The sequence below is a fragment of the Paralichthys olivaceus genome, chromosome 21 (genome assembly GCF_024713975.1).
Source record: "Paralichthys olivaceus isolate ysfri-2021 chromosome 21, ASM2471397v2, whole genome shotgun sequence".
Lineage (NCBI taxonomy): Eukaryota > Metazoa > Chordata > Actinopteri > Pleuronectiformes > Paralichthyidae > Paralichthys > Paralichthys olivaceus.
In genome coordinates, this window is record NC_091113.1 from 7,927,818 (window position 1) to 7,936,859 (window position 9,042).

Sequence of the window (9,042 nt, forward strand, 5' to 3'; positions counted from 1 at the left end):
GGGTGGTGGATGTGCGTCTCGGCCCTGCCACCGCTCCTGCTCCAGGGAATGATTTATGCCTCGGTCCGGCGACATGTCCTGTAGTGGTTGGACTCTCATCGAACGGCCGGGGGCTAATTTGTGTGGCCTCTGTGAAAGAGGTTGGTGAGTGAATGGTGGGGATGGTAAGTGAAAGGGTCGGGGTGTTACAGTTAAAGAAAGTGCAGAAAGTCGTGATTGGAGAGGAGGAAAACAACCTCAGCCATCATCAATCATTAGCTTTATCGCCAAAATCATTATCATAAGCACACAGCGCGGCTCACGAGGACATAAAGGACGTCTCTCGGGCACAAACATGCAAGAAATGAACAGAAATAAACAAAGAGAGAAGGAAAGTCCAAGACTGGATGTGAGTTAAGGCTCTGGAAGGTAAATGGTTGTGCCAGGCCATCATCTTAAGACCAGAGTCAATCATCCAGAGAAGAACCGCAAAGAGACAATTGCTTAAATGCCCTCCTTGCATCGGAGTAACAACCGCTCGTCCGCTTACATGGCCTCCTCAGTTCAGCATGAGAGCCACTTGCATAAGTGCCAAATGTGAATGGATTCAAGGCGACAGGAGGGAGAAAAGTTAGATGGAGGGAACTCATTAGGAGCGCTGCACTCTCCTCACTAAGCCAGTCTCGGTAACGTGGAGGAATTTGTGAACTGGCCATGAGTTGTGAAGGATATCTCTCAATGCTTGACAAGTGAAAAGTGCCACCAGGAAGCTAATAGCTATACTGTCATGAGTGCAAATAAAAAGGCATGAGTTTGCATGCGTGTAGCCTTTGTGGCTCTGGTCATGTGAGACACACTCTTTGCAAATGGCAATTCCCTCACCCCCCGAGTTCCCCCCCGACAGATCTGCTCTGCTGCTGGGCCAGATGTGAGATGGAGGGATTGTCGGTGTTATAGGAAGAGGGGTTGACTGAGGAGAAAAGGAGCACAAAAAAAAAAGGTGTGCTTCGCTAAGTGCTCAGCTCCCAGGTGGCTATTTGTCCCAGTAATATTGTCCCTGTGGAGCAGAGCTGTGTGAGGTGGAGAGGAGATGAACAGCGGCACGCACTGAGCAGCAGCAGCTTCCTGGAGCCCACAGCTGCCGGCAGCTCCATCACTCTCACGACTCCAGTAACTAAACCACACTCCATGGAGCGACGCCCGCTTCCTGACTCCGCAAATTGCAGTGACCCGTCATGAGGAACGGCTTCAACAGATGGGTGAATGGAGGTGTGTTCATTTGAGTGTTTGGTGGAAAAACAAACAGACAAAGCCTATTTTGATGCTCAAGTGCTTCTTGTCTCTGGTTTAAAGGGACACAGAGACTTTTTAAAGCTTCTATAATAAATCTGTCTCACTTTTATGTGACATATATATATATATATTATTTTTTTTATTTTTTTTTACCAAAGTGTGGTTTAAGGATGCAGTAAAAGTCTTATGACATAATTAGGTACTTATGTGTCAGTACGACTGACTCTTTGCATTTACATTCGACCTCATTGGAAAAACATAGTTATGCACTATACATTTAAGTGTTCTATTAGTTGTGCATTAAACTTTGTCAACTTACTCTCACTTACAATTATTCCATTAAAAGTTGCTGCTCATATTGAAACTAAACATGCAGGAGAACTACATAATCCTCTGTCACCCACAGAGCCCTTCCTGCAATCTAAACTAAGAGAGATGAATGATTTTGGTGACTTGAAGAAAACAACACAGCTGAAGTATACATAAAGGACCATAGGGGAACACACACCATACGATCAGCAAACACATTACGCTGCATAGTTCACAGGGGAGTTCCCTCTGAAATTAACTTAATCCTTCCACAAAGGGATAATATGAGAAATAAGATTAGAGGCATTAGGAATTTAACGGGCCGCACAGCTGTGAAGTCATACTGTCTGGCCACCTTTCACTCTCAGGCGTAACTCGTGTGCTTTCTGTATGCTGTTGAGCTCATTTGTGTTTATTTACTTCCAGGGGGCTGTGAAGGTAGACGAGGGAACAGCAGAAGAGAAGTGAGCCGGAGCTGTGAAGTAATGGCTCAGTTTTTAATGAGCGGCTGGGGACCGCAATATCTGGTGACAGAGAGGGGCCCCTCTACCGAGGCTCTGTCACAGTGGAAAGGCTCATCCTAAATCTTGCTCTCATTGCTGGGACCAGCGCGACAATATGTCACTGCGGAGACGGAACTTCAGGTTTTTATGGGCGCTTGGGTAATTGAACAGCGAGAGGTAAAAAAAAAGATCTAATCCACTTACCCGTAAAGGTAGCGTATCAAAACTGAAACTAAATGACTGGTGAGTTGATATTAGTATTCTCTAAACCCAGCCTCCCTCTCTGTTGCCTTTCACTCGCAGTTTGTCAGAGATGAGTTTGTGTGTTAGCTGCTGGAGTGATGATATGATCTGGGCTACATGTGTCCTGGTGTAAATAAGCCTGTCAGTTTAGCCACTAGTTCATATGTAACAGAGGACAGGACTGAGGGATGGTGGCGGTGCCGCTTTATGGCCCCTCACACCAGACTTGTCAGGGAAAGTGGCCCTCGAGACAGCTCGCATGGGCACGACAAATAGGTTTTGTCTCTGTGGTTTACAATTACCCAATACCGGAGACGGGCTATATAGCATTTTCAGTCTCCGACCTGACTTAGAGAAATATCATCTGACACAGGCTCACTGTTGCTTTAAAGCAAACACTAAGTCAGAGTTTTCCTTCCGTTCTCAAACGAGGTATTGACATGTGGTGAAAAGATCTGAAAGTGGTTGAAATGTGAAAGACCATTGTGACCGTCGAGGTGTTTGCGTCACATGATGATACTACTGGACATCTTTGGAGATTTTGCCCACAGAGCAGAATAGGATCCATTTTTCATCTGAACACAGGAAAAAAAATTGCTCCGCAGAGGACGTGCGCAAACAAATTAGCTATACCTGTAAATGCAAATATTTTCTCACAGGCCCAAATCACTTACTCTTTTTTCCCCCCCTGCTTTACATGTGCTTTAATATATTGTGCTGATCATGAATTGAGTATTTGATCATTAATAAGATGTTAAGCAGAGTGCAGAGATGAAATAATCTATCTGTGTAGTTTTTCGTCTTAATTAGGGGTCATAAATCCCCCGGAGTTATGATACGTGCAATCACTTTTGCATGTCTCATTTATGTTTTGATTAAAAAGGATGTCTCTGCGAGGACTGGAGGGCTCTCACAGATGAAATCCAATTAACATTCAGTAAAAAGGCCCAGCAGGGATTCACTCTCTAACCAGGAAATCCTCAACCCCCTGTGCGGCCATGCCAGCGAATAACTGTACTCTCAAAAAACTGTAATTGGAACTTTGTCACAGAAAAACCGGCAAATGCAAACAGTTTGGTTCTCTATGAATAACAGAACAGGCACCTTTCTTTTACGCTCCAGAAAAGGAAACAGTTTGGCGTTACGTGCTGTAAGTCGACACGGTGACAGCTCCACAACAAGCGCAGTGCGTGGCAGAGCCTGGAGGGCCGCTCTGCCAACGCCACTCTGAAGACCACTACAGGCACATGCAGACAGCTCCCTCCTCTCCACGGACGGACACACACTGAGTCAACCTGTGACATGTGACAGGCCCTCGCCTCCAGTCGCTCTGCTCCGCTATTCCCCACAGTCCACTGTCACAGACACTGCACATACATGCAGCAAACAACATATCAAGCACTTTGATATGCGTCAGGAAGAGTTCTGGTTGAGGTTCCTGTTCTCTAATATGAAAAATCAAAGGGCTGCAGTCAGTTAATGATCACCAGCATTATTCATTAATCTTTTTTTTTTTTAAGGGATAAATTGTGTTTCAAGTTCTGTCCACATCATGAAAACAATCCTCAGAGCCCAAGATAATCTGTACGGTGCCCTGAGGGCTCAATGCAGCTTAAGAAAAAAGCATGCAAATAAAAATACATGCAAGTGGAGAAAACATTTTGCAAGCAATTTGACAACACATTCCGAGCACAAAGAAAACATGTCGCAAATACTGACAACATAAGCAAATACTCACAACTCACAATACAACCAAAGACTCACAACACAAGCAAATAATACTCGCAACATATCCAAATACTCTCAACAGAACTAAATACTCTACACAACCAAATATTCATCCACGTTCATCACTTTTTACTGTGCCTTGGAAATACTTGATTATTTGCTTGTTTTTATTTATTGAAGAAGCTTTTCCCCATTTGCATGTGCTGTATCTATTTGCATATGCGTGGGGCTCTCGGAGCCACCGTGGTATCTTCACATTGTTGGTTTGTCCAACCAACACTGCTTCACCACAAAGATACTCAATTCGCAGTTACATTAAACACAGGAAGCATCGAAGCATCACACATATTGGATTTCAGGGTATTAAGTGATTTAAGTGATTACTCTCTATGGATGTTGACTAAATACATCTTCTGACTAATTAATGCATTGATCAATCATTTCAGTGCAACATCTATGAAATAAAAATAAATATTTACCACATTTTTCTCGCAGATTGCTGCCATGTGTTGGAATCTAATCAAATCCTGAAAATGATCAAGGCCAAAAGTCAGTTTCCTTTGAAATGTGTGGGAAGCATCTGTCTCTGGCGCATGTGGAATCCGGAGAGAGAGAAAACCGTCTGCTGCGGCAACATGGCCCAAAGTACCCTAATACCAATATACATCAATCTATATGTCTCATTTTAGCACACCTCCCTTCTGCAAAACATGTTATAGTTTAAAATATTTTTCAAGCACAAATAAATATGTGTCCCTCCTGCCCTAATAAGCTTCTAGTGGCACTTTGAAATCTTTGCCAGGAAACGGAATATATTTTTCTCTTTCTGAAATGATGATGTCTTGTGTGGACAGGGAGCAGATGGTGTTATCTACCTCGTGTGTGGAAGGAGCAACAAGTGTGCAATTAAAGGCCTGAAGAGATGCCTACAGTTCAAAACAGATTTAAAAAACAATTCAGCCACATATAGCAAAAATTAAGAGTTCATTTGGAGACTTACATTTGATGCATGGGTTCCTAATATACAGAACAATGAAATGCTCATGCAGTTTAATGCAGTCAGCAATATGTGGAGTGTGTTTAAATTAACAGCATTTGCATTCACACGTAACAGTAATCATCCTTCCACAACTGCCCTTCCAGCATTTTTCACTTCACATGCTGCGGTTACACATCTTACAGAAACAGAGTAAGAATTCGAGACACCGGCTTTCAGATAAGTTCCAATGAGAAATGGCGCAACACAAGCAGTTAGCTCGCACATTTTTCTCCCATATATCCTTCAAGGGCTTCTTCTCCACGACGTGCCGTGGCGATCGGGCCACTCCTTTCTCTTACATGCGAGCAGCGGTGGCCTTGCTCCATCGTTCATTCAAGCTGAGTCAGCATCAATCACGACACTTGAATGATAGATAGGCAATCTAATAACACTATAGGAGCAAAAATAACTTCACTCGCTCAATCCTTGACCTTACGGAGGGAGCAGTCAGTTTGGTTAAAAGCCACGGCTATCACATAAAAATTGATTTTTGTCTTTTGGATCAATTGCAGTGGAAATATTTGAACTAAAATGGCCACAGAAAGCTGTCACTAATAAATAATTGCTATTGTTATGGATTTATACACCGCCTCTGCCTGCTCTACAGCGGGCCATATTTAAGAGGGTTTGTTTTTTTACTTTCCTGCAGGCTACGGAATAAAAGACAATGCAAGCAGGTTTTCGGAACATTAAAGGAACTGCCTTTGGACGAGGAACCACCTCAGCATGTGTAGAGCCAGAGGAGACACACAATTACCATGAAACAATGGCGACTAGGGCACTGCTGAGGCACCACACAGGACACAGAGGAAGTGCTGAAACATTTAGGTCATGCCGGGTTCAAACACGTTTGCAGATACAGCAGTGTGAGACGAGGACACTTACAGAACACACAATTCTATTTAAATTTCAAGGCAAACATCCTGCCTCCAAAAGAACAGTAAATGGACTATACTTACACAACTCTTTTCTCTCAAGACGCTTTACAGTACATGCCACATTCACCTATTCACACAGCGCAACTACGTGCTGCACTCTTTCAGCAATGGACAAACCTCTTCTGAGCCACAGACGAATATATGCTTCACTAATGGTTTATTTAACTTGCTGACGGTCACGAGAAAATATTGATGGTGTAGCTGTAATTTGTACCAAGATAATAGCAGTTTGGAACCTGCATCCCCCCCCCGTTGGACATAAACAGTAAATGTCCGCACAAGTGGGTCCAGACTTTCTTTGCAGCACATCAACACTACAATAGGCTCGTATCACCACAAGCTCTCTTGATATCTTGATCTGTGTATTCCACTGTGCAGCGCTTTATCACTGCAACGTATTTGAACTCTTTATGTTTTATTTCCGGTTAGAATCTGTTAGAAATGTAATTAATATTCCCACTCGATAATCTGCAGTCGTTTTCTCACACACTCGCTCATTTGGTAATTATTAACAGTTGTGTTTTCACATACATCCCCTTCGGAGGATGTCAGGAGATTTACCCAGAGTTCAGTGCATGTCTGAAAGCAGCGAGTACTTTCAAAGACAATAATGAACTAATATTCCAAGATTACACTCAATTGCAAATTAGCGGCATCCCACAATTCTGCATGATGCCTCAGGTGCACATACAGCCTCCATATTCTTTTCATAGAATAATAATTTTATCATGTTAAGGACATAGCGTGAATAATTAGCAAGAGAGATGCACATGACAACGAATCCTATTTATGTCTTATGTCCTCAGTCCAAACAAATGTAAACCGCAGCTCCCAGGGTTTGATCAAACATATCAATATTCAGCTGATAAAGCCTTTAATCTGTGGCCAGGAGAATCGCACATAACTCATCCACAACAGGGAGTTTCCACTAATGATCAAAAATGACAAGGAAATATGAAGTAAATAGCTGATCAAGAATTTAAATAGGCCTCTGCATTCATAATACAGCACCCTACATAATAAGAGCTGACCTTGTTTGGTGGAGAAGTGGGAACAATTCAAAAGGAATGGAACAATGAACTGTTAGATGCATTTCTCTGATGTTCATTGTTAATTCAAGAGAATAAAGAAACCTTGGGGTTACTGTACTAATTTTATGATCACTCAGTTCAACTGTACGAGCACAAATTCAACTCAACTCAGAATTAGGTGATCACTCCGGCTGGAAGCAGCTGACTGCTTCATTTCATGTGCCATGAGTCAACACACTATTCCTGGGTGAACTTGCGACTAAGTTGGATTGTTAATGTGCAGTTATTGTTTTTTTTAATGGTATTGGAGTTATATCACTTAAGTTTCACTCTTCACTGGGGCACTATATGATTCCCTGCTCCCCCATCTGCCATTTCTACATTAAAACCTGAGCTGTGAAATAACTGAATAAATGGATAAGACACTGTGAGGACAACAAAACAAAGAGTTTATGAAGGTGTGCTGCACAAAGTACAATAAGAAATCAGGTCAAGTCTGTGGATTTCTAAAAGTCAGTAGGATTCTGGGAACCATGAATGTTGGATCGTGTGTCATATCTATTGAGGAGAGGTTGAGATACTTACTGATTAAGTGAAAACCTGCTGATGGCCCTAAAGGAAACATCAGGGGCTCAAAAAAGTCACTGGATGGATTTCATGGTAATCCATCCAATTACCATCCTGCTACCATGACTACAAACAAGTTGCTCTTTGAAAGGTAACGGGAACGTCAATCATGCATAGATGAATTAATAGTACGTGTAATTGGCAGAAGTAAACTGATATTCTGCGAGGAAACAATACTAACTGGAGATCATCCAAGAAAAAAAAAAGTCAGTTTCGTGATTTTTTTTCATCACTTCTTTAATTAAAGATTCCATTACCAAACTGCGATAAACAGGGTTTGTGTTCATGACTTTATGACAGATGGAAGCCAAAAGGTCAAAGACACACATGAGGTTCACTGCCGAGGGATCAATCCAGAAGGAAACCCCTGTGTGTCTCTGGTCGATCCCCTCGAGAGAGACGCCACCAAAGGTTTCTTTTGAACTCGGCAAGCTACAAAGAGAGACCCCCTACTTACAGGTACTGATTCCATGAAGGCAGACAGCGCCAAGCTCGGAGACGCCCACACCTCATTCATTCACTTACAGACTCCCAGGAGTCCATTCACCAACAGGCACTGTGGGGACAAAACTAATTTAACATTCGACTAAATATATTTAGTCAATAAACGCCTGCTGACTCGGTAACTGTGCAGTGACAGAGAACCGCTCGTTAAGCACGTAACTAAATAATCACACAGAGGAAAAGACAAAACAGGCAACGGTGAAATACTAAGTAAAGTGTCGATAATCAAATGAAAAAGTAGACTTAGAAACACTTAAACCACCTGTTAGGCACATTAAGGGAGCTGCCATTTATGACGCTGTGTAATTTGGTGCAGAATTTAAGCAGTTGCCTTGGCTGAGGTATGTGCTCTACTGAGTGCCATTCGTGTTAACATATAAACATCATCTTTTTTAATATCGTGAATCCAATGTCATATAAAATTGTGCCCCAAGAACATTTCATATGCCAACAAATACCACATGTATGTTGCTTAAAAAAACCTACAAATTTATCTCCTGTGTACAAACCTCTGAGACGTCTGTCGAGCAGCTTCTTCTTCTTCCTGATGCAAATGAAGCTGTGTGTTGTCCGACAGTGAAAGCACACAGGAGCCCCACTGCCTGACTCGTGCCTCTGACTGGATGTTCTATGATCTACTCTTTACTTAATGAGGTGCCATGTACAGTTTATATAAAAGGTATGACCTTATTAAACTGTGAGTGAAAGGGTGAGGTGATAGCCGGAGGAAGATAAATGGCGAGGCTGTAGGAAACCCATTTAGCCTGTTACATCCGTGGGACAAGACGCCGTCTCTTGATTGTTCAAAGATGTATCACTGACATCTGGGGCTCCATTCAAATGGTGCT